The sequence below is a fragment of the Acipenser ruthenus genome, chromosome 24 (assembly GCF_902713425.1).
Source record: "Acipenser ruthenus chromosome 24, fAciRut3.2 maternal haplotype, whole genome shotgun sequence".
In the NCBI taxonomy this organism is placed as follows: domain Eukaryota; kingdom Metazoa; phylum Chordata; class Actinopteri; order Acipenseriformes; family Acipenseridae; genus Acipenser; species Acipenser ruthenus.
This window is the reverse complement of record NC_081212.1, coordinates 11,253,921-11,278,472: the sequence shown is the minus strand read 5'-3', so window position 1 is coordinate 11,278,472 and position 24,552 is coordinate 11,253,921. Positions and strand designations below refer to the sequence as shown.

At 40.3% G+C, this 24,552-nt stretch overlaps 16 non-coding genes across 16 annotated transcripts; 6 read left to right on the top strand and 10 right to left on the bottom strand.

The window, feature by feature from the left end:
- The first annotated feature begins 6,010 nt into the window (after positions 1 to 6,010).
- Positions 6,011 to 6,101, top strand: trnar-ucu (transfer RNA arginine (anticodon UCU)). The gene is given in 2 exon segments: positions 6,011 to 6,047; positions 6,066 to 6,101. It is a non-coding gene; the product is annotated as a tRNA-Arg (tRNA).
- Positions 6,102 to 6,201: 100 nt separating this feature from the next.
- trnat-ugu (transfer RNA threonine (anticodon UGU)) lies at positions 6,202 to 6,275 on the bottom strand. Its single transcript has one exon. It is a non-coding gene; the product is annotated as a tRNA-Thr (tRNA).
- Positions 6,276 to 7,145: 870 nt separating this feature from the next.
- trnar-ucu (transfer RNA arginine (anticodon UCU)) lies at positions 7,146 to 7,236 on the top strand. Its single transcript is given in 2 exon segments — positions 7,146 to 7,182; positions 7,201 to 7,236. It is a non-coding gene; the product is annotated as a tRNA-Arg (tRNA).
- A 100-nt stretch (positions 7,237 to 7,336) lies between these two features.
- trnat-ugu (transfer RNA threonine (anticodon UGU)) lies at positions 7,337 to 7,410 on the bottom strand. Its single transcript has one exon. It is a non-coding gene; the product is annotated as a tRNA-Thr (tRNA).
- An 871-nt stretch (positions 7,411 to 8,281) lies between these two features.
- Positions 8,282 to 8,372, top strand: trnar-ucu (transfer RNA arginine (anticodon UCU)). Its single transcript is given in 2 exon segments — positions 8,282 to 8,318; positions 8,337 to 8,372. It is a non-coding gene; the product is annotated as a tRNA-Arg (tRNA).
- A 99-nt stretch (positions 8,373 to 8,471) lies between these two features.
- Positions 8,472 to 8,545, bottom strand: trnat-ugu (transfer RNA threonine (anticodon UGU)). The gene has a single exon. It is a non-coding gene; the product is annotated as a tRNA-Thr (tRNA).
- A 1,057-nt stretch (positions 8,546 to 9,602) lies between these two features.
- trnat-ugu (transfer RNA threonine (anticodon UGU)) lies at positions 9,603 to 9,676 on the bottom strand. The gene has a single exon. It is a non-coding gene; the product is annotated as a tRNA-Thr (tRNA).
- An 873-nt stretch (positions 9,677 to 10,549) lies between these two features.
- Positions 10,550 to 10,640, top strand: trnar-ucu (transfer RNA arginine (anticodon UCU)). The gene is given in 2 exon segments: positions 10,550 to 10,586; positions 10,605 to 10,640. It is a non-coding gene; the product is annotated as a tRNA-Arg (tRNA).
- Positions 10,641 to 10,741: 101 nt separating this feature from the next.
- Positions 10,742 to 10,815, bottom strand: trnat-ugu (transfer RNA threonine (anticodon UGU)). The gene has a single exon. It is a non-coding gene; the product is annotated as a tRNA-Thr (tRNA).
- A 1,018-nt stretch (positions 10,816 to 11,833) lies between these two features.
- Positions 11,834 to 11,907, bottom strand: trnat-ugu (transfer RNA threonine (anticodon UGU)). Its single transcript has one exon. It is a non-coding gene; the product is annotated as a tRNA-Thr (tRNA).
- A 1,118-nt stretch (positions 11,908 to 13,025) lies between these two features.
- trnat-ugu (transfer RNA threonine (anticodon UGU)) lies at positions 13,026 to 13,099 on the bottom strand. The gene has a single exon. It is a non-coding gene; the product is annotated as a tRNA-Thr (tRNA).
- A 2,208-nt stretch (positions 13,100 to 15,307) lies between these two features.
- Positions 15,308 to 15,381, bottom strand: trnat-ugu (transfer RNA threonine (anticodon UGU)). The gene has a single exon. It is a non-coding gene; the product is annotated as a tRNA-Thr (tRNA).
- Positions 15,382 to 22,409: 7,028 nt separating this feature from the next.
- On the top strand, positions 22,410 to 22,500 carry trnak-uuu (transfer RNA lysine (anticodon UUU)). Its single transcript is given in 2 exon segments — positions 22,410 to 22,446; positions 22,465 to 22,500. It is a non-coding gene; the product is annotated as a tRNA-Arg (tRNA).
- A 100-nt stretch (positions 22,501 to 22,600) lies between these two features.
- trnat-ugu (transfer RNA threonine (anticodon UGU)) lies at positions 22,601 to 22,674 on the bottom strand. The gene has a single exon. It is a non-coding gene; the product is annotated as a tRNA-Thr (tRNA).
- An 886-nt stretch (positions 22,675 to 23,560) lies between these two features.
- Positions 23,561 to 23,651, top strand: trnar-ucu (transfer RNA arginine (anticodon UCU)). The gene is given in 2 exon segments: positions 23,561 to 23,597; positions 23,616 to 23,651. It is a non-coding gene; the product is annotated as a tRNA-Arg (tRNA).
- Positions 23,652 to 23,750: 99 nt separating this feature from the next.
- trnat-ugu (transfer RNA threonine (anticodon UGU)) lies at positions 23,751 to 23,824 on the bottom strand. Its single transcript has one exon. It is a non-coding gene; the product is annotated as a tRNA-Thr (tRNA).
- Between the last annotated feature and the right edge of the window lie 728 nt (positions 23,825 to 24,552).

Here is a 24,552-nt window from a genome sequence, read left to right as displayed (position 1 = left end):
AATTTACAAATAAATAATTAAATTCCCACCATCTGTCTCACAAAGTGCACCAGCAATACACCAATTCGATGAAAACATTTCCAAATCATTCACCATACTGTAATATTTAAAATCCAGTTTAATCCTACTGATAACCAGCATTCTAAAAACAGTAACTGCATTGATTTCACCAACACCAGCAATATGAGCTTTTCTAGTTTTTAAAATAGAGAGCTTGGCTTGTCCTAGCAGGAAATTTGCTAGCTGACACACATATTTTTCCTTTTTTGTGTAAGCTACACCAAAGATAAAAACACACTCAGAAAAATCCAAGCCTAGGTCAATAAACAGGCGCCTTATGAGAACAAACAAAGGGGCTAAACGGTTACAGAAAACAAAACCATGAAAAACAGTCTCTCTTTCTATACAAAAGGGACATTTATCTGTTATTCCTGGGTCTATGATGCACAGGTAAGCATTGACAGCGATGATGGTGTGCAGGAGTCGCCACTGCAAGTCCCCTGATCTCTTGGGTAGAGGAGGTTTATACAGGCTCCTCCAGGCCGGTCTGGCCTGCTCTCCCACCTCCAACCGCTCCCTCCAATGTGTGTCTGGAAGTTCTTGTAACTGTCTTTCATGACACAATTTAACACACAATTCATATAATTTTTTGCCTTCTGTATTTGCCAGGGGGAGATCTGTCAACTTTTCCATTTTTAGCAGGCGACCTTCATCTTCCCCACTCAAGGGGGCCAATGGGGAAATCAATAAGGAGGGGAACGGGGTCTCAAGTAAGGCCTGGTTCTTTGCTGAGAACCCATTTTTCAAAATGTCATCCTGCTCTCTAGACAGGGCTGCTTGAATCTGACAAAGTAACCTGCCACCTACTCTCGTAGAATGTAAACCCAGAGCTAAGGACAACTGTTGTGGACTTTTCCATTTTGCCCTATTCACATCCACAACGTGTCGAAGCTTTATAACCCCAGCTTTCATCATTGATTTTGTAAACGACTGAGACTCTGTTAATTTTATTCTAAATCCAGGATTAAAAATGACAGGTTCCTCAAGCAGCCAATAGAAGTCAAGAGTTCCCTCACCTCTTTTAACCCTCAGACTCTGCCATGCCCTAAGCAAACTCTGGTAAAATGGTGGCAGATTGGGCGAGTTGAACAGGGCACTATCTAGGAGGAAAAGCTGTTTGTCCAGACCCAGCCCTCCAGCTTGATGCAGTAAAAACTGAGCTACATCAGTCCAGGGAAGTTTCTCGCTGCTATACAGCAGTTTTTTAACTGTTTGCAGCCTGAAAGCTTTGAGTCTACTAGACAAGTCCATCAAACCTTGCCCTCCTTCTTCCAGCGGCAAAAACAACACACACTGCCTCAACCAATGTAACCCGTCCCAGAAGAAACTTAAAAACTCTCTCTGAATTTCTTTTAAAAGATCTTTCGGAGGTTCCATACATATAAGCCTATGCCAGAGCATAGAAGCAGCTAAATTATTTATAATTAAGACCCTTCCCCGGTAAGAGATCTTTTGCAAAATCCAACGCCATTTCTGCAGGCGCCCTTTTACTTTCTCCAAACACCCCTCCCAGTTCTTCCTGACTGCCCTCTCATTCCCTAAGTATACTCCCAAATACTTTATCTCCTCTTGACTCCACCGCAAGCCACCTGGCAGAACTGGGATCCCACATCCCTTCCAATCCCCTATTAACAACCCTTCACTTTTTTGCCAGTTTATTTTGGCTGAAGAAATTGCTTCAAAACATTTCTGACTTTCATACAATTTGTCAACATCTGCTTGACTCTGAATAAAAACAGAAACATCATCTGCATAAGCGGAGACCTTAATTGGTTGAGCTAGGCTACCTGGGATAGTGAGTCCTGTTAAAACCTGTCTAAGTCTATTGATAAGCGGCTCAATAGAAAGAGAATACAACATTCCTGAGAGAGGACAACCTTGTCTTATACCCCGGCGGACTGGGAAAGGTGCACTCAGCTCCCCATTGATCTTCAGCAAACTAAAAATGTCACAGTATAGGGACTGTATTTGAGATATAAATCTCGGGCCAAATCCGAAGGCTTCAAATACCTTCCATAAATAACTGTGGTCGACTCTGTCAAAGGCTTTTTCTTGATCAAGAGAGATAAGCCCAGCAGGGAAACTAAAGAGCTTAGAGGCAGCCAATATGTCTCGAATTAAAAAAATGTTGTCAAAGATGCATCGGTTGGGCACACAGTAGGTTTGGTCAGGGTGTATAACAAGACCCAAAACAGTGCTTAGTCTTCTGGCCAGGGCTTTGGACATTATTTTGTAATCTGTGCATAACAAGGACACAGGTCTCCAGTTCTTTATATTACACAAATCCCCTTTCTTGGGTAATAGTGTTATCACTGCCCTCCTGCAGCTCATAGGCAGCACTCCTTTCTCCATGCATTCATTTAGAACTGCGTACAGGTCATCCTTCAATAATGTCCAAAAAGCTTTAAAAAATTCAACAGGCAGCCCATCCATTCCTGGAGTTTTTCCCCCTTTTAGCCCCTGGAGGGCATCAGAGAGCTCTTGCAACGTTAGGGGAAACTCAAGTGCTTTCTTTTCCTCTTCAGCGAGCCTTGGCAGAGCCTCCAGGAACCGCTGTGTCGCTTCAGCCTGTTCCCCAACCTCCATTGTGAACAGTTCCGAATAGAAATTCACAGCGTGTCGCCGAATCTCCCCAGGCTCCCTCAGCTCTTCCCCTGTCGAAGTTTTTAAACAGTGAATGACTTTCTGCTCTGCTCTCTTTTTTTCCAATCCAAAAAAAAACTGTGTGGGTGCATCGATCTCAGCTATATGCTGCATTCGGGACCTCACCAGCGCCCCCTGCATCTTGACATTCAGCAGTTCAGCCATCTGCTGTTTTTTGTTCTTGAGGTCTTGAATCGACCTACTACTGGGATTGGACTGTAGAGCTCCCTGAAGCTCTAACATATCCCTCTCCAGCTCTTCCAGAGCCGCAGTCATCCTCCTTGTGACATTAATAGTGTACTGCTGAGAGAACAATCTGATCTGCACCTTCCCCACATCCCACCACTCAGCCAGGGAAGTAAAAGCAGTCTTCTGCTCTCTCCACCTTTCCCATAGAAAACTCATACATTCTTTAAAATGGGTATCTTTTAAAAGCTGAGTGTTAAAATGCCAGTAAGACTTTCCTGGCTTTTGCAAGGGAACCATTACACTTAAAGTTAAAAGAGAATGATCGGATAACCCAGTTGGAGAAATAAAACACTTGGTGACCAGATTAAAATGCTGTTTAAAAATATAAAAGCGATCCAACCTGGCCAAGGAAACATTATTATTGCAGTATTTGACCCATGTATACTGTCTCATTGAATTGTTCAATTGTTTCCACACATCAGTCAAGTCATGCTTTTTTAAAATCAAATTAAGTTCTGAAGCTGACTGAAGGTGTGGCTCAGGATGATTACGGTCCTCCATGTGGTTAACTGTGCAATTAAAATCACCAGCTAAAACAACCCTATCTCTGCCACTGCAGCCATTTAAAACTTGATCTAACGTCTTAAAAAACCGGACCCGCTCTCGTCCATCATTCGGGGCATATATGTTTATAAAAACAAACATGTTTTCCCCTATCTTTAAGTCAACTTTTAACAATCTCCCTTTCACCACTTCAGTAACAACAGGGGGAGACTGAATAAAACCTTTTGAAAACAGCACGGCCACCCCAGCGCTTACATTGGAGCCGTGACTAAGAAACACGTCCCCCTTCCAGTCACCAACCCAGTCGACTTGGTTATTAAAATCAGTGTGTGTTTCTTGTAAAAAAACAACATTACATTTTTTCTGATCAAGGTATTCAAATAAAGCAGCTCTCTTCAGCTCATCTCTGCACCCATTAATATTTAAAGACCCAATTGTGAACGAATTCATTTTAGTGTGAAAAGGAAGGAAGGAAACTGGAAAAAGAAGAACCAGACACACTGACAAGAAGGTAAAGAAAATCCAATCCATTTAATCACTAGGTTTTTTTTTTTAACTGTTTACTGACTCTAGCGATCAGGTTTTTCAAACGCCAACGCTCTTGCTCAGTGAGGTCGGAGCCTGACGCTTTCTGTGAGGTAAAACGTGCCGCTAATAAAAACAAAGAGATATTTGGGAAATGGTCTTCAATATTAATTCCTCTTCTACCCTTCGTGATTTCCAAGAAATCTTTTATGTTACTGACACTGTAGCCAGTTCCAGAGAGAGCTGAGTCTGATGTTTGGGAACAGTCAGTCAAAACTGCCTCCTCTTCACTGTCTATCTCTGAGCTCTCTTCGGGAGTTTTGCTGGCAACTCTAACACTCCACGGCACTGTTGTTTTACTCTTCCCAGGCGCCGCTTCACTTTCCTCAATAACATTAGCTCTTTTCTTTACAGTTTCATCATCTTCCCGTTTCCTCTGTCTTTTCTTTTTCGGAGTTTTGAACTTAAACTTTTCCCCTACCGTTTCTACATCCATTTTTTCTAAAACTGAATTTATTTTACTTTCATCACCTGCTGTTGGATTTAACTCTACAGCCTCAACCACACTCTCTGTTTGTTTGACCTCTACAGATTTAACAATACTCTCAGTTTGTTTGAGCTCTACACACTCAGACGTATTCTGTATCATTTTACTGCAACCTGCTTCCACAGCGCTGTCTACATCAAGAGCTGACTGTTTTTCAGCGCTAGTTGTTGCCGTCTCTCTGCTCTGTTTTCCAGTCACTGCCAGCTCTCCTACATTCACCTCAGTACTAGCTTCATGTTCCAGTCTCTCATCCCCCTGAGTTTCTGTCTGTCGGCTACTTTCGTTACCTGCATCTGCAGAATTATTAGAGCCGTTCCCAATTTCTTTCCCCTCCTCTCTCCTCTCTGTTTCTTTATGCTCACTCTTTTTCCCCTTGTCCTGTTCCGCCGTGCTAGCCTCATTTTCGGGACAGTTTTTAACAACATGCCCCTCTTTCCCACAACCAAAACACCTCATGACATCTGTAGTCGCAAAAATAATATAACTATTCTCGTCTATTTTAAATTTGAGGGCTACGTTCAACTCCTGACTCATGTCATTTAAAATCATGTTAACTTGCCTGCGGAAAGAAACGATGTGTTTCAGCTTCGGAGATTTACACCCCAAGGGGATTCTCTTTGGACTCGAAACAATTTTCCCGTGTCTAGAGAGTGCATTCTCTAACACGTCATTCTTTAAAAAAGGGGGAACATTTGAAAGAATTACTTTTCTGGATGGTAAAACCAGAGGTAACACGGTAATAAATGTCTCATTTACCACAATTCCCTTTTCAACAGCTTTAGTAACGAGATTGATTTCATTCAGAAAAGCAACAATTGAACCATTCATTCGAGATGCAGACTTGATATTCTCGCATCCGACAACTTCACCTAACGCTAAAACACATTGCTCCAATGACACAAACCCCTCCGTTATGATCTTTACTCCATGACGGCGACTTAACTTTTCAAAAGAAAAGTTTGTGAGAGCTTCCCTCCCCCCGGAACTGGCCATACTGGCCTATTCAAGCTGACAAAAGTCAGCTAAATTTTTGAAAACACCCAAAATAAATAAACCTAAATAACACTTATATCCCAAAAAAAAGAAAAAACACATATCACTCACCTACTCTCTCCACAACCCCTCCTGCAGCAGCACACACCCCTCACACTCCCAGCATGCACCAACAGACAGAACAGGTAGATAGATAGATAGATAGATAGATAGATAGATAGATAGATAGATTGATTGATTGATTGATTGATTGATTGATTGATTGAATGAATGAAACCAGAAAGGGCTGGGTGATGGAAGAGTGAAATATGTTTTTTTTAATGTGATTGCTGCATGGAGGACGAGGTGGCCGAGTGGTAAAGGCGATGTCTTGCACTGTGCTCTGCACGCGCAGGTTTGAATCCCATAACCGTCGTTTTTTGGCACGTTTTCCTCCGTGGCTTTGGCTCCGTCTACCTCAACTTTGCCGTGCCGGTCATAACGGTGCAGGGCTCTGTGGCGCAATGGATAGCGTGTTGGACTTCTAGGCTGGTTGTGTGGTGTGATTCAAAGGTTGCGGGTTCGAGTCCCGCCAGAGTCGTGAATGTTTATGTGTGTTTTTTTGGATTAATTCGTTGTGTTTTTGTTTTTTTTCGAAGAAGACGCTGGTATGCATTTATCTTTGGGAGAAGAAGTAAAAGTGACACTGCTGGGATTCGAACCCAGGATCTCCTGTTTACAAGAGAGGTGCTTTAACCAACTAAACCACAATGCCCCACACTTGCCAGCTGCTCGATGTCTCCTCTTGGCGCTCCAGGTGGTGCACTTGTTTTGTGTGTTGTACTTATACGGCAGGATGCTGCAGTTGTGAGTTGGAGGCTCCCCGGGAGCTGCTTTTTCAAAACTTGTAATCTGGATACAAATGATCTGGATTTGTAATCCTATATTTTGTGATCGAGATTACTTTTAAAAATGCTGAACTTTTTAATCGCAATTATTCGTAATATGGATGATCCAGCAGTGATATTTTCTGAACAAATGGATCAAAATGATCCAGATTACAAGTTTTGAAAAACCGGCTCCTGGTGCATATCTCTTTTGTGTCTCCCTCTGGTCCTGTCATTCTGATTGATTTATCTTCAATGACAACATTAATCATGTGAAACGGAGGAGATAAGAAGACTTTTTTGTAATGGTATGGCTAATAGATGGATGGATAGAGAGAAGGAGAGATTAAAAAATAATATTTATTTTTAGAAATCAAAATATAGAGAGAAAAAAAGATATATATATATTTATAATTATAAATCAAAAGTTAGATAGAGATGAATAAAATAAATAATATTGACATTTATAAATCAAAAGATAGATAGATAGATAGATAGATAGATAGATAGATAGATAGATTGATTGATTGATTGAATGAATGAAACCAGAAAGGGCTGGGTGATGGAAGAGTGAAATATGTTTTTTTTAATGTGATTGCTGCATGGTGGACGAGGTGGCCGAGTGGTAAAGGCGATGTCTTGCACTGTGCTCTGCACGCGCAGGTTTGAATCCCATCCCCGTCGTTTTTTGGCACGTTTTCCTCCGTGGCTTTGGCTCCGTCTACCTCAACTTTGCCGTGCCGGACATACCGGTGCAGGGCTCTGTGGCGCAATGGATAGCGTGTTGGACTTCTAGGCTGGTTGTGTGGTGTGATTCAAAGGTTGCGGGTTCGAGTCCCGCGAGAGTCGTGAATGTTTATGTGTGTTTTTTTGGATTAATTCGTTGTGTTTTTTTTTTTTTCCGAAGAAGACGCTGGTATGCATTTATCTTTGGGAGAAGAAGTAAAAGTGACACTGCTGGGATTCGAACCCAGGATCTCCTGTTTACAAGACAGGTGCTTTAACCAACTAAACCACAATGCCCCACACTTGCCAGCTGCTCGATGTCTCCTCTTGGCGCTCCAGGTGGTGCACTTGTTTTGTGTGTGGTACTTATACGGCAGGATGCTGCAGTTGTGAGTTGGAGGCTCCCTGGGAGCTGCTTTTTCAAAACTTGTAATCTGGATACAAATGATCTGGATTTGTAATCCTATATTTTGTGATCGAGATTACTTTTTAAAATGCTGGACTTTTTAATCGCAATTATTCGTAATATGGATGATCCAGCAGTGATATTTTCTGAACAAATGGATCAAAATGATCCAGATTACAAGTTTTGAAAAACCGGCTCCTGGTGCATATCTCTTTTGTGTCTCCCTCTGGTCCTGTCATTCTGATTGATTTATCTTCAATGACAACATTAATCGTGTGAAACGGAGGAGATAAGAAGACTTTTTTGTAATGGTATGGCTAATAGATGGATGGATAGAGAGAAGGAGAGATTAAAAAATAATATTTATTTTTAGAAATCAAAATATAGAGAGAAAAAAAAGATATATATATATTTATAATTATAAATCAAAAGTTAGATAGAGATGAATAAAATAAATAATATTGACATTTATAAATCAAAAGATAGATAGATAGATAGATAGATAGATAGATAGATAGATTGATAGATTGATTGATTGAATGAATGAAACCAGAAAGGGCTGGGTGATGGAAGAGTGAAATATGTTTTTTTTAATGTGATTGCTGCATGGAGGACGAGGTGGCCGAGTGGTAAAGGCGATGTCTTGCACTGTGCTCTGTACGCGCAGGTTTGAATCCCATCTCCGTCGTTTTTTGGCACGTTTTCCTCCGTGGCTTTGGCTCCGTCTACCTCAACTTTGCCGTGTCAGACATAACGGTGCAGGGCTCTGTGGCGCAATGGATAGCGTGTTGGACTTCTAGGCTGGTTGTGTGGTGTGATTCAAAGGTTGCGGGTTCGAGTCCCGCCAGAGTCGTGAATGTTTATGTGTGTTTTTTTGGATTAATTCGTTGTGTTTTTTTTTTTTTCGAAGAAGACGCTGGTATGCATTTATCTTTGGGACAAGAAGTAAAAGTGACACTGCTGGGATTCGAACCCAGGATCTCCTGTTTACAAGACAGGTGCTTTAACCAACTAAACCACAATGCCCCACACTTGCCAGCTGCTCGATGTCTCCTCTTGGCGCTCCAGGTGGTGCACTTGTTTTGTGTGTGGTACTTATACAGCAGGATGCTGCAGTTGTGAGTTGGAGGCTCCCCGGGAGCTGCTTTTTCAAAACTTGTAATCTGGATACAAATGATCTGGATTTGTAATCCTATATTTTGTGATCGAGATTACTTTTTAAAATGCTGGACTTTTTAATCGCAATTATTCGTAATATGGATGATCCAGCAGTGATATTTTCTGAACAAATGGATCAAAATGATCCAGATTACAAGTGTTGAAAAACCGGCTCCTGGTGCATATCTCTTTTGTGTCTCCCTCTGGTCCTGTCATTCTGATTGATTTATCTTCAATGACAACATTAATCATGTGAAACGGAGGAGATAAGAAGACTTTTTTGTAATGGTATGGCTAATAGATGGATGGATAGAGAGAAGGAGAGATTAAAAAATAATATTTATTTTTAGAAATCAAAATATAGAGAGAAAAAAAGATATATATATTTATAATTATAAATCAAAAGTTAGATAGAGATGAATAAAATAAATAATATTGACATTTATAAATCAAAAGATAGATAGATAGATAGATAGATAGATAGATAGATAGATAGATTGATTGATTGATTGAATGAATGAATGAAACCAGAAAGGGCTGGGTGATGGAAGAGTGAAATATGTTTTTTTTAATGTGATTGCTGCATTGAGGACGAGGTGGCCGAGTGGTAAAGGCGATGTCTTGCACTGTGCTCTGCACGCGCAGGTTTGAATCCCATCCCCGTTGTTTTTTGGCACGTTTTCCTCCGTGGCTTTGGCTCCGTCTACCTGAACTTTGCCGTGCCGGACATAACGGTGCAGGGCTCTGTGGCGCAATGGATAGCGTGTTGGACTTCTAGGCTGGTTGTGTGGTGTGATTCAAAGGTTGATTCAAAGGTCTCTGAATTTTTATGTGTGTTTTTTTGGATTAATTCGTTGTGTTTTTTTTTTTTTTTTTTTCAAAGAAGACGCTGGTATGCATTTATCTTTGGGAGAAGAAGTAAAAGTGACACTGCTGGGATTCGAACCCAGGATCTCCTGTTTACAAGACAGGTGCTTTAACCAACTAAACCACAATGCCCCACACTTGCCAACTGCTCGATGTCTCCTCCCGGCGCTCCAGGTGGTGCACTTGTTTTGTGTGTGGTACTTATACGGCAGGATGCTACAGTTGTGAGTTGGAGGCTCCCCGGGAGCTGCTTTTTCAAAACTTGTAATCTGGATACAAATGATCTGGATTTGTAATCCTATATTTTGTGATCGAGATTACTTTTTAAAATGCTGGACTTTTTAATCGCAATTATTCGTAATATGGATAATCCAGCAGTGACATTTTCTGAACAAATGGATCAAAATGATCCAGATTACAAGTTTTGAAAAACCGGCTCCTGGTGCATATCTCTTTTGTGTCTCCCTCTGGTCCTGTCATTCTGATTGATTTATCTTCAATGACAACATTAATCATGTGAACCGGAGGAGATAAGAAGACTTTTTTGTAATGGTATGGCTAATAGATGGATGGATAGAGAGAAGGAGAGATTTAAAAATAATATTTATTTTTAGATATCAAAATATAGAGACAAAAAAAGATATATATATATTTATAATTATAATTCAAAAGTTAGATAGAGATGAATAAAATAAATAATATTGACATTTATAAATCAAAAGATAGATAGATAGATAGATAGATAGATAGATAGATAGATAGATAGATAGATTGATTGATTGAATGAATGAAACCAGAAAGGGCTGGGTGATGGAAGAGTGAAATATGTTTTTTTAATGTGATTGCTGCATGGAGGACGAGGTGGCCGAGTGGTAAAGGCGATGTCTTGCACTGTGCTCTGCACGCGCAGGATTGAATCCCATCCCCGTCGTTTTTTGGCACGTTTTCCTCCGTGGCTTTGGCTCCGTCTACCTCAACTTTGCCGTGCCAGACATAACGGTGCAGGGCTCTGTGGCGCAATGGATAGCATGTTGGACTTCTAGGCTGGTTGTGTGGTGTAATTCAAAGGTTGCGGGTTCGAGTCCCGCCAGAGTCGTGAATGTTTATGTGTGTTTTTTTTGATTAATTAGTTGTGTTTTTTTTTTTTTTTCGAAGAAGACGCTGGTATGCATTTATCTTTGGGAGAAGAAGTAAAAGTGACACTGCTGGGATTCAAACCCAGGATCTCCTGTTTACAAGACAGGTGCTTTAACCAACTAAACCACAATGCCCCACACTTACCAGCTGCTCGATGTCTCCTCCCGGCGCTCCAGGTGGTGCACTTGTTTTGTGTGTGGTACTTATACGGCAGGATGCTACAGTTGTGAGTTGGAGGCTCCCCGGGAGCTGCTTTTTCAAAACTTGTAATCTGGATACAAATGATCTGGATTTGTAATCCTATATTTTGTGATCGAGATTACTTTTTAAAATGCTGGACTTTTTAATCGCAATTATTCGTAATATGGATAATCCAGCAGTGACATTTTCTGAACAAATGGATCAAAATGATCCAGATTACAAGTTTTGAAAAACCGGCTCCTGGTGCATATCTCTTTTGTGTCTCCCTCTGGTCCTGTCATTCTGATTGATTTATCTTCAATGACAACATTAATCATGTGAACCGGAGGAGATAAGAAGACTTTTTTGTAATGGTATGGCTAATAGATGGATGGATAGAGAGAAGGAGAGATTAAAAAATTATATTTATTTTTAGATATCAAAATATAGAGACAAAAAAAGATATATATATTTATAATTATAATTCAAAAGTTAGATAGAGATGAATAAAATAAATAATATTGACATTTATAAATCAAAAGATAGATAGATAGATAGATAGATAGAATGAAACCAGAAAGGGCTGGGTGATGGAAGAGTGAAATGTGTTTTTTTAATGTGATTGCTGCATGGAGGACGAGGTGGCCGAGTTGTAAAGGCCATGCCTTGCAATGTGCTCTGTACGCGTAGGTTTGAATCCCATCCCCGTCGTTTTTTGGCACGTTTTCCTCCGTGGCCTTGGCTCCGTCTACCTCAACTTTGCCGTGCCGGTCATAACGGTGCAGGGCTCTGTGGTGCAATGGATAGCATGTTGGACTTTTAGGCTGGTTGTGTGGTGTGATTTAAAGGTTGCGGGTTTGAGTCCCGCCAGAGTCGTGAATGTTTATGTGTGTTTTTTTGATTTAATTAGTTGTGTTTTTTTTTCAGAAGAAGAAGACGGTATGCATTTAGCTTTGGGACAAGAAGTAAACGAGGCACTGCTGGGATTCGAACCCAGGATCTCCTGTTTACAAGACAGGTGCTTTAACCAACTAAGCCACAATGCCCCTACACGTGCCAAATGCTCGATGTCTCCTCCAGGTGCTCTATGTGGTGCACTTGTATTGTGTGTCGTACTTATACGGCAGGATGCTGCAGTTGTGAGTTGGAGGCTCCCCGGGAGCTGCTTTTTCAAAACTTGCAATCTGGATACAAATGATCTGGATTTGTAATCCTATATTTTGTGATTGAGATTACTTTTTAAAATGCTGGACTTTTTAATCGCAGTTATTCGTAATATGGATAAACCAGCAGTGACATTTTCTGAACAAATTGATCAAAATGATCCAGATTACAAGTTTTGAAAAACCGGCTCCTGGTGCAAATCTCTTTTGTGTCTCCCTCTGGTCCTGTAATTTTGATTGATTTAGCTTCAATGACAACATTAATCATGTGAAACGGAGGATAGAAGAAGACTTTTTTTGTAATGGTATGGCTAATAGATGGATGGATAGAGAGAAGGAGAGAGGTAAAAAATAATATTGATTTTTAGAAATCAAAATATAGATAGAGAGAGAGAAAAAAATATATATATACAGTGTATTTATAATTAAAAATCAAAAGTTAGATAGAGATTAATTTAATAAATAATATTGACATTTATAAATCGATAGATAGATAGATAGATAGATAGATAGATAGATAGATAGATAGATAGATAGATAGATAGATAGATAGATAGATAGATAGATAGATAGATAGATTGATTGATTGATTGAATGAATGAAACCAGAAAGGGCTGGGTGATGGAAGGGTGAAATGTGTTTTTTTAATGTGATTGCTGCATGGAGGACGAGGTGGCCGAGTGGTAAAGGCCATGCCTTGCACTGTGCTCTGTACGCTCATGTTTTAATCCCATCCCCGTCGTTTTTTGGCACGTTTTCCTCCGTGGCCTTGGCTCCGTCTACCTCAACTTTGCCGTGCCGGTCATGACGGTGCAGGGCTCTGTGGCGCAATGGATAGCATGTTGGACTTTTAGTCTGGTTGTGTGGTGTGATTTAAAGGTTACGGGTTTGAGTCCCCCCAGAGTCGTGAATGTTTATGTGTCTTTTTTTTAATTAATTAGTTGTGGGTTTTTTAGAAGAAGACGACGGTATGCATTTAGCTTTGGGACAAGAAGTAAAAGAGGCACTGCTGGGATTCGGACTCAGGATCTCCTGTTTACAAGACAGGTGCTTTAACCAACTAAGCCACAATGCCCCCACACGTGCCAACTGCTCGATGTCTCCTCCAGGTGCTCTATGTGGTGCACTTGTTTTGTGTGTCGTACTTATACGGCAGGATGCTGCAGTTGTGAGTTGGAGGCTCCCCGGGAGCTGCTTTTTCAAAACTTGCAATCTGGATACAAATGATCTGGATTTGTAATCCTATATTTTGTGATTGAGATTACTTTTTAAAATGCTGGACTTTTTAATCGCAGTTATTCGTAATATGGATAATCCAGCAGTGACATTTTCTGAACAAATGGATCAAAATGATCCAGATTACAAGTTTTGAAAAACCGGCTCCTGGTGCATATCTCTTTTGTGTCTCCCTCGGGTCCTGTAAATTTGATTGATTTAGCTTCAATGACAACATTAATCATGTGAAACGGAGGATATAAGAAGACATTTTTTGTAATGGTATGGCTAATAGATGGATGGATAGAGAGAAGGAGAGAGGTAAAAAATAATATTGATTTTTAGAAATCAAAATATTGATAGAGAGAGAGAAAAAAATATATATATACAGTGTATTTATAATTAAAAATCAAAAGTTAGATAGAGATTAATTTAATAAATAATATTGACATTTATAAATCAAAAGATAGATAGATAGATAGATAGATAGATAGATATATAGAATGAAACCAGAAAGGGCTGGGTGATGGAAGAGTGAAATGTGTTTTTTTAATGTGATTGCTGCATGGAGGACGAGGTGGCCGAGTGGTAAAGGCCATGCCTTGCACTGTGCTCTGTACGCGCATGTTTGAATCCCATCCCCGTCGTTTTTTGGCACGTTTTCCTCCGTGGCCTTGGCTCCGTCTACCTCAACTTTGCCGTGCCGGTCATAACGGTGCAGGGCTCTGTGGTGCAATGGATAGCAAGTTGGACTTTTTGGCTGGTTGTGTGGTGTGATTTAAAGGTTGCGGGTTTGAGTCCCGCCAGAGTCGTGAATGTTTATGTGTGTTTTTTTGGATTAATTAGTTGTGGGTTTTTTTTAGAAGAAGACGGTATGCATTTAGCTTTGGGACAAGAAGTAAAAGAGGCACTGCTCTGATTCGAACCCAGGATCTCCTGTTTACAAGAGAGGTGCTTTAACCAACTAAGCCACAATACCCACACCCGTGCCAACTGCTCGATGTCTCCCCCAGGTGCTCTATGTGGTGCACTTAGTTTTGTGTGTCGTACTTGTACGGCAGGATGCTGCAGTTGTGAGTTGGAGGCTCCCCGGGAGCTGCTTTTTCAAAACTTGCAATCTGGATACAAATGATCTGGATTTGTAATCCTATATTTTGTGATTGAGATTACTTTTTAAAATGCTGGACTTTTTAATCGCAGTTATTCGTAATATGGATAATCCAGCAGTGACATTTTCTGAACAAATTGATCAAAATGATCCAGATTACAAGTTTTGAAAAACCGGATCCTGGTGCATATCTCTTTTGTGTCTCCCTCTGGTCCTGTAATTTTGATTGATTTAGCTTCAATGACAACATTGATCATGTGAAACGGAGGATAGAAGAAGACTTTTTTTGTAATGGTATGGCTAATAGATGGATGGATAGAGAGAAGGAGAGAGGTAAAAAATAATATTTATTTTTAGAAATCAAAATATAGATAGAGAGAGAGAAAAAAATATATATATACAGTGTATTTATAATTAAAAATCAAAAGTTAGATAGAGATTAATTTAATAAATAATATTGACATTTATAAATCGATAGATAGATAGATAGATAGATAGATAGATAAATAGATAGATAGATAGATAGATAGATTGATTGATTGATTGATTGAATGAATGAAACCAGAAAGGGCTGGGTGATGGAATAGTGAAATGTGTTTTTTTTAATGTGATTGCTGTATGGAGGACGAGGTGGCCGAGTGGTAAAGGCCATGCCTTGCACTGTGCTCAGTACGCGCAGGTTTGAATCCCATCCCTGTCGTTTTTTGGCACATTTTCCTCCGTGGCCTTGGCTCCGTCTACCTCAACTTTGCCGTGCCGGTCATAACGGTGCAGGGCTCTGTGGTGCAATGGATAGCATGTTGGACTTTTAGGCTGGTTGTGTGGTGTGATTTAAAGTTTGCGGGTTTGAGTCCTGCAAGAGTTGTGAATGTTTATGTGTGTTTTTTTGAATTAATTAGTTGTGTTTTTTTTTAGAAGAAGAAGACGGTATGCATTTAGCTTTGGGACAAGAAGTAAAAGAGGCACTGCTGGGATTCGAACCCAGGATCTCCTGTTTACAAGACAGGTGCTTTAACCAACTAAGCCACAATGCCCCCACACGTGCCAAATGCTCGATGTCTCCTCCAGGTGCTCTATGTGGTGCACTTGTTTTGTGTGTCGTACTTATACGGCAGGATGCTGCAGTTGTGAGTTGGAGGCTCCCCGGGAGCTGCTTTTTCAAAACTTGCAATCTGGATACAAATGATCTGGATTTGTAATCCTATATTTTGTGATTGAGATTACTTTTTAAAATGCTGGACTTTTTAATCGCAGTTATTCGTAATATGGATAATCCAGCAGTGACATTTTCTGAACAAATGGATCAAAATGATCCAGATTACAAGTTTTGAAAAACCGGCTCCTGGTGCATATCTCTTTTGTGTCTCCCTCTGGTCCTGTAATTTTGATTGATTTAGCTTCAATGACAACATTAATCATGTGAAACGGAGGATAGAAGAAGACTTTTTTTGTAATGGTATGGCTAACAGATGGATGGATAGAGAGAAGGAGAGAGTTAAAAAATAATATTTATTTTTAGAAAACAAAATATAGATAGAGAAAGAGAAAAAGATATATATATACAGTGTATTTATAATTAAAAATCAAAAGTTAGATAGAGATTAATTTAATAAATAATATTGACATTTATAAATCAAAAGAAAGATAGATAGATAGATAGATAGATAGATACTTTACTTTTTCAAAATACCTTTATTAACTACTCACAAATCTTTAACATTACAAAGAAACACATAAAAACAAATACATTAATACATAGTCAAATATTTACTTTTTTTTTTTTTTTTTTTTTTTTTTTTTTAATTTTATTTATTATTTTTTTTTTTTAAATTAAATAAATAACCAACAACAGCAATTTACAAATAAATAATTAAATTCCCACCATCTGTCTCACAAAGTGCACCAGCAATACACCAATTCGATGAAAACATTTCCAAATCATTCACCATACTGTAATATTTAAAATCCAGTTTAATCCTACTGATAACCAGCATTCTAAAAACAGTAACTGCATTGATTTCACCAACACCAGCAATATGAGCTTTTCTAGTTTTTAAAATAGAGAGCTTGGCTTGTCCTAGCAGGAAATTTGCTAGCTGACACACATATTTTTCCTTTTTTGTGTAAGCTACACCAAAGATAAAAACACACTCAGAAAAATCCAAGCCTAGGTCAATAAACAGGCGCCTTATGAGAACAAACAAAGGGGCTAAACGGTTACAGAAAACAAAACCATGAAAAACAGTCTCTCTTTCTATACAAAAGGGACATTTATCTGTTATTCCTGGGTCTATGATGCACAGGTAAGCATTGACAGCGATGATGGTGTGCAGGAGTCGCCACTGCAAGTCCCCTGATCTCTTGGGTAGAGGAGGTTTATACAGGCTCCTCCAGGCCGGTCTGGCCTGCTCTCCCACCTCCAACCGCTCCCTCCAATGTGTGTCTGCAAGTTCTTGTAACTGTCTTTCATGACACAATTTAACACACAATTCATATAATTTTTTGCCTTCTGTATTTGCCAGGGGGAGATCTGTCAACTTTTCCATTTTTAGCAGGCGACCTTCATCTTCCCCACTCAAGGGGGCCAATGGGGAAATCAATAAGGAGGGGAACGGGGTCTCAAGTAAGGCCTGGTTCTTTGCTGAGAACCCATTTTTCAAAATGTCATCCTGCTCTCTAGACAGGGCTGCTTGAATCTGACAAAGTAACCTGCCACCTACTCTCGTAGAATGTAAACCCAGAGCTAAGGACAACTGTTGTGGACTTTTCCATTTTGCCCTATTCACATCCACAACGTGTCGAAGCTTTATAACCCCAGCTTTCATCATTGATTTTGTAAACGACTGAGACTCTGTTAATTTTATTCTAAATCCAGGATTAAAAATGACAGGTTCCTCAAGCAGCCAATAGAAGTCAAGAGTTCCCTCACCTCTTTTAACCCTCAGACTCTGCCATGCCCTAAGCAAACTCTGGTAAAACGGTGGCAGATTGGGCGAGTTGAACAGGGCACTATCTAGGAGGAAAAGCTGTTTGTCCAGACCCAGCCCTCCAGCTTGATGCAGTAAAAACTGAGCTACATCAGTCCAGGGAAGTTTCTCGCTGCTATACAGCAGTTTTTTAACTGTTTGCAGCCTGAAAGCTTTGAGTCTACTAGACAAGTCCATCAAACCTTGCCCTCCTTCTTCCAGCGGCAAAAACAACACACACTGCCTCAACCAATGTAACCCGTCCCAGAAGAAACTTAAAAACTCTCTCTGAATTTCTTTTAAAAGATCTTTCGGAGGTTCCATACATATAAGCCTATGCCAGAGCATAGAAGCAGCTAAATTATTTATAATTAAGACCCTTCCCCGGTAAGAGATCTTTTGCAAAATCCAACGCCATTTCTGCAGGCGCCCTTTTACTTTCTCCAAACACCCCTCCCAGTTCTTCCTGACTGCCCTCTCATTCCCTAAGTATACTCCCAAATACATTATCTCCTCTTGACTCCACCGCAAGCCACCTGGCAGAACTGGGATCCCACATCCCTTCCAATCCCCTATTAACAACCCTTCACTTTTTTGCCAGTTTATTTTGGCTGAAGAAATTGCTTCAAAACATTTCTGACTTTCATACAATTTGTCAACATCTGCTTGACTCTGAATAAAAACAGAAACATCATCTGCATAAGCGGAGACCTTAATTGGTTGAGCTAGGCTACCTGGGATAGTGAGTCCTGTTAAAACCTGTCTAAGTCTATTGATAAGCGGCTCAATAGAAAGAGAATACAACATTCCTGAGAGAGGACAACCTTGTCTTATACCCCGGCGGACTGGGAAAGGTGCACTCAGCTCCCCATTGATCTTCAGCAAACTAAAAATGTCACAGTATAGGGACTGTATTTGAGATATAAATCTCGGGCCAAATCCGAAGGCTTCAAATACCTTCCATAAATAACTGTGGTCGACTCTGTCAAAGGCTTTTTCTTGATCAAGAGAGATAAGCCCAGCAGGGAAACTAAAGAGCTTAGAGGCAGCCAATATGTCTCGAATTAAAAAAATGTTGTCAAAGATGCATCGGTTGGGCACACAGTAGGTTTGGTCAGGGTGTATAACAAGACCCAAAACAGTGCTTAGTCTTCTGGCCAGGGCTTTGGACATTATTTTGTAATCTGTGCATAACAAGGACACAGGTCTCCAGTTCTTTATATTACACAAATCCCCTTTCTTGGGTAATAGTGTTATCACTGCCCTCCTGCAGCTCATAGGCAGCACTCCTTTCTCCATGCATTCATTTAGAACTGCGTACAGGTCATCCTTCAATAATGTCCAAAAAGCTTTAAAAAATTCAACAGGCAGCCCATCCATTCCTGGAGTTTTTCCCCCTTTTAGCCCCTGGAGGGCATCAGAGAGCTCTTGCAACGTTAGGGGAAACTCAAGTGCTTTCTTTTCCTCTTCAGCGAGCCTTGGCAGAGCCTCCAGGAACCGCTGTGTCGCTTCAGCCTGTTCCCCAACCTCCATTGTGAACAGTTCCGAATAGAAATTCACAGCGTGTCGCCGAATCTCCCCAGGCTCCCTCAGCTCTTCCCCTGTCGAAGTTTTTAAACAGTGAATGACTTTCCGCTCTGCTCTCTTTTTTTCCAATCCAAAAAAAAACTGTGTGGGTGCATCGATCTCAGCTATATGCTGCATTCGGGACCTCACCAGCGCCCCCTGCATCTTGACATTCAGCAGTTCAGCCATCTGCTGTTTTTTGTTCTTGAGGTCTTGAATCGACCTACTACTGGGATTGGACTGTAGAGCTCCCTGAAGCTCTAACATATCCCTCTCCAGCTCTTCCAGAGCCGCAGTCATCCTCCTTGTGACATTAATAGTGTACTGCTGAGAGAACAATCTGATCTGCACCTTCCCCACATCCCACCACTCAGCCAGGGAAGTAAAAGCAGTCTTCTGCTCTCTCCACCTTTCCCATAGAAAACTCATACATTCTTTAAAATGGGTATCTTTTAAAAGCTGAGTGTTAAAATGCCAGTAAGACTTTCCTGGCTTTTGCAAGGGAACCATTACACTTAAAGTTAAAAGAGAATGATCGGATAACCCAGTTGGAGAAATAAAACACTTGGTGACCAGATTAAAATGCTGTTTAAAAATATAAAAGCGATCCAACCTGGCCAAGGAAACATTATTATTGCAGTATTTGACCCATGTATACTGTCTCATTGAATTGTTAAATTGTTTCCACACATCAGTCAAGTCATGCTTTTTTAAAATCAAATTAAGTTCTGAAGCTGACTGAAGGTGTGGCTCAGGATGATTACGGTCCTCCATGTGGTTAACTGTGCAATTAAAATCACCAGCTAAAACAACCCTATCTCTGCCACTGCAGCCATTTAAAACTTGATCTAACGTCTTAAAAAACCGGACCCGCTCTCGTCCATCATTCGGGGCATATATGTTTATAAAAACAAACATGTTTTCCCCTATCTTTAAGTCAACTTTTAACAATCTCCCTTTCACCACTTCAGTAACAACAGGGGGAGACTGAATAAAACCTTTTGAAAACAGCACGGCCACCCCAGCGCTTACATTGGAGCCGTGACTAAGAAACACGTCCCCCTTCCAGTCACCAACCCAGTCGACTTGGTTATTAAAATCAGTGTGTGTTTCTTGTAAAAAAACAACATTACATTTTTTCTGATCAAGGTATTCAAATAAAGCAGCTCTCTTCAGCTCATCTCTGCACCCATTAATATTTAAAGACCCAATTGTGAACGAATTCATTTTAATGTGAAAAGGAAGGAAGGAAACTGGAAAAAGAAGAACCAGACACACTGACAAGAAGATAAAGAAAATCCAATCCATTTAATCACTAGGTTTTTTTTTTTAACTGTTTACTGACTCTAGCGATCAGGTTTTTCAAACGCCAACGCTCTTGCTCAGTGAGGTCGGAGCCTGACGCTTTCTGTGAGGTAAAACGTGCCGCTAATAAAAACAAAGAGATATTTGGGAAATGGTCTTCAATATTAATCCCTCTTCTACCCTTCATGATTTCCAAGAAATCTTTTATGTTACTGACACTGTAGCCAGTTCCAGAGAGAGCCGAGTCTGATGTTTGGGAACAGTCAGTCAAAACTGCCTCCTCTTCACTGTCTATCTCTGAGCTCTCTTCGGGAGTTTTGCTGGCAACTCTAACACTCCACGGCACTGTTGTTTTACTCTTCCCAGGCGCCGCTTCACTTTCCTCAATAACATTAGCTCTTTTCTTTACAGTTTCATCATCTTCCCGTTTCCTCTGTCTTTTCTTTTTCGGAGTTTTGAACTTAAACTTTTCCCCTACCGTTTCTACATCCATTTTTTCTAAAACTGAATTTATTTTACTTTCATCACCTGCTGTTGGATTTAACTCTACAGCCTCAACCACACTCTCTGTTTGTTTGACCTCTACAGATTTAACAATACTCTCAGTTTGTTTGAGCTCTACACACTCAGACGTATTCTGTATCATTTTAATGCAACCTGCTTCCACAGCGCTGTCTACATCAAGTCAGCAGTGTGGAGTAGTGGTTAGGGCTCTGGACTCTTGACCGGAGGGTTGTGGGTTCAATCCCCAGTGGGGGACACTGCTGTTGTACCCTTGAGCAAGGTACTTTACCTAGATTGCTCCAGTACAAACCCAACTGTATAAATGGGTAATTGTATGTAAAATAATGTGATATCTGTATAATGTGAAATAATGTATAATGTGATATCTTGTAACAATTGTAAGTCGCCCTGGATAAGGGCGTCTGCTAAGAAGTAAATAATAATAATAATAATCAAGAGCTGACTGTTTTTCAGCGCTAGTTGTTGCCGTCTCTCTGCTCTGTTTTCCAGTCACTGCCAGCTCTCCTACATTCACCTCAGTACTAGCTTCATGTTCCAGTCTCTCATCCCCCTGAGTTTCTGTCTGTCGGCTACTTTCGTTACCTGCATCTGCAGAATTATTAGAGCCGTTCCCAATTTCTTTCCCCTCCTCTCTCCTCTCTGTTTCTTTATGCTCACTCTTTTTCCCCTTGTCCTGTTCCGCCGTGCTAGCCTCATTTTCGGGACAGTTTTTAACAACATGCCCCTCTTTCCCACAACCAAAACACCTCATGACATCTGTAGTCGCAAAAATAATATAACTATTCTCGTCTATTTTAAATTTGAGGGCTACGTTCAACTCCTGACTCATGTCATTTAAAATCATGTTAACTTGCCTGCGGAAAGAAACGATGTGTTTCAGCTTCGGAGATTTACACCCCAAGGGGATTCTCTTTGGACTCGAAACAATTTTCCCGTGTCTAGAGAGTGCATTCTCTAACACGTCATTCTTTAAAAAAGGGGGAACATTTGAAAGAATTACTTTTCTGGATGGTAAAACCAGAGGTAACACGGTAATAAATGTCTCATTTACCACAATTCCCTTTTCAACAGCTTTAGTAACGAGATTGATTTCATTCAGAAAAGCAACAATTGAACCATTCATTCGAGATGCAGACTTGATATTCTCGCATCCGACAACTTCACCTAACGCTAAAACACTTTACTCCATGACGGCGACTTAACTTTTCAAAAGAAAAGTTTGTGGGAGCTTCCCTCCCCCCGGAACTGGCCATACTGGCCTATTCAAGCTGACAAAAGTCAGCTAAATTTTTGAAAACACCCAAAATAAATAAACCTAAATAACACTTATATCCCAAAAAAAAGAAAAAACACATATCACTCACCTACTCTCTCCACAACCCCTCCTGCAGCAGCACACACCCCTCACACTCCCAGCATGCACCAACAGACAGAACAGGTAGATAGATAGATAGATAGATAGATTGATTGATTGATTGATTGATTGAAACCAGAAAGGGCTGGGTGATGGAAGAGTGAAATATGTTTTTTAATGTGATTGCTGCATGGAGGACGAGGTGGCCGAGTGGTAAAGGCGATGTCTTGCACTGTGCTCTGCACGCGCAGGTTTGAATCCCATCCCCGTCGTTTTTTGGCACGTTTTCCTCCGTGGCTTTGGCTCCGTCTACCTCAACTTTGCCGTGCCGGACATAACGGTGCAGGGCTCTGTGGCGCAATGGATAGCGTTTTGGACTTCTAGGCTGGTTGTGTGGTGTGATTCAAAGGTTGCGGGTTCGAGTCCCGCCAGAGTCGTGAATAATTATGTGTGTTTTTTTGGATTAATTCGTTGTTTTTTTTTTTTTTTTAGAAGAAGACGACGGTATGCATTTAGCTTTGGGACAAGAAGTAAAAGAGGCACTGCTGGGATTCGAACCCAGGACCTCCTGTTTACAAGACAGGTGCTTTAACCAACTAAGCCACAATGCCCCCACACGTGCCAACTGCTCGATGTCTCCTCCAGGTGCTCTATGTGGTGCACTTGTTTTGTGTGTCGTACTTATACGGCAGGATGCTGCAGTTGTGAGTTGGAGGCTCCCCGGAAGCTGCTTTTTCAAAACTTGCAATCTGGATACAAATGATCTGGATTTGTAATCCTATATTTTGTGATTGAGATTACTTTTTAAAATGCTGGACTTTTTAATCGCAGTTATTCGTAATATGGATAATCCAGCAGTGACATTTTCTGAACAAATTGATCAAAATGATCCAGATTACAAGTTTTGAAAAACCGGCTCCTGGTGCATATCTCTTTTGTGTCTCCCTCTGGTCCTGTAAATTTGATTGATTTAGCTTCAATGACAACATTAATCATGTGAAACGGAGGATATAAGAAGACTTTTTTTGTAATGGTATGGCTAACAGATGGATGGATAGAGAGAAGGAGAGAGTTAAAAAATAATATTTATTTTTAGAAACCAAAATATAGATAGAGAGAGAGAAAAAAATATATATATACAGTGTATTTATAATTAAAAATCAAAAGTTAGATAGAGATTAATTTAATAAATAATATTGACATTTATAAATCAAAAGATAGATAGATAGATAGATAGATAGATAGATAGATAGATAGATAGATAGATTGATTGAATGAATGAAACCAGAAAGGGCTGGGTGATGGAAGAGTGAAATGTGTTTTTTTTAATGTGATTGCTGCATGGAGGACGAGGTGGCCGAGTGGTAAAGGCGATGTCTTGCACTGTGCTCTGCACGCGCAGGTTTGAATCCCATCCCCGTCGTTTTTTGGCACGTTTTCCTCCGTGGCTTTGGCTCCGTCTACCTCAACTTTGCCGTGCAGGACATAACGGTACAGGGCTCTGTGGCACAATGGATAGCGTGTTGGACTTCTAGGCTGGTTGTGTGGTGTGATTCAAAGGTTGCGGGTTCGAGTCCCGCCAGAGTCGTGAATGTTTATGTGTGTGTTTTTGGATTAATTCGTTGTGTTTTTTTTTTTTTCGAAAAAGACGCTGGTATGCATTTATCTTTGGGACAAGAAGTAAAAGTGACACTGCTGGGTTTCGAACCCAGGATCTCCTGTTTACAAGACAGGTGCTTTAACCAACTAAACCACAATGCCCCACACTTGCCAGCTGCTCGATGTCTCCTCTTGGCGCTCCAGGTGGTGCACTTGTTTTGTGTGTTGTACTTATACGGCAGGATGCTGCAGTTGTGAGTTGGAGGCTCCCCGGAAGCTGCTTTTTCAAAACTTGCAATCTGGATACAAATGATCTGGATTTGTAATCCTATATTTTGTGATTGAGATTACTTTTTAAAATGCTGGACTTTTTAATCGCAGTTATTCGTAATATGGATAATCCAGCAGTGACATTTTCTGAACAAATGGATCAAAATGATCCAGATTACAAGTTTTGAAAAACCGGCTCCTGGTGCATATCTGTTTTGTGTCTCCCTCTGGTCCTGTCATTCTGATTGATTTATCTTCAATGACAACATTAATCATGTGAAACGGAGGAGATAAGAAGACTTTTTTGTAATGGTATGGCTAATAGATGGATGAATAGAGAGAAGGAGAGATTAAAAAATAATATTTATTTTTAGAAATCAAAATATAGAGAGAAAAAAAAGATATATATATTTATAATTATAAATCAAAAGTTAGATAGAGATGAATAAAATAAATAATATTGACATTTATAAATCAAAAGATAGATAGATAGATAGATAGATAGATAGATAGATAGATAGATATATTGATAGATTGAATGAATGAAACCAGAAAGGGCTGGGTGATGGAAGAGTGAAATGTGTTTTTTTTAATGTGATTGCTGCATGGAGGACGAGGTG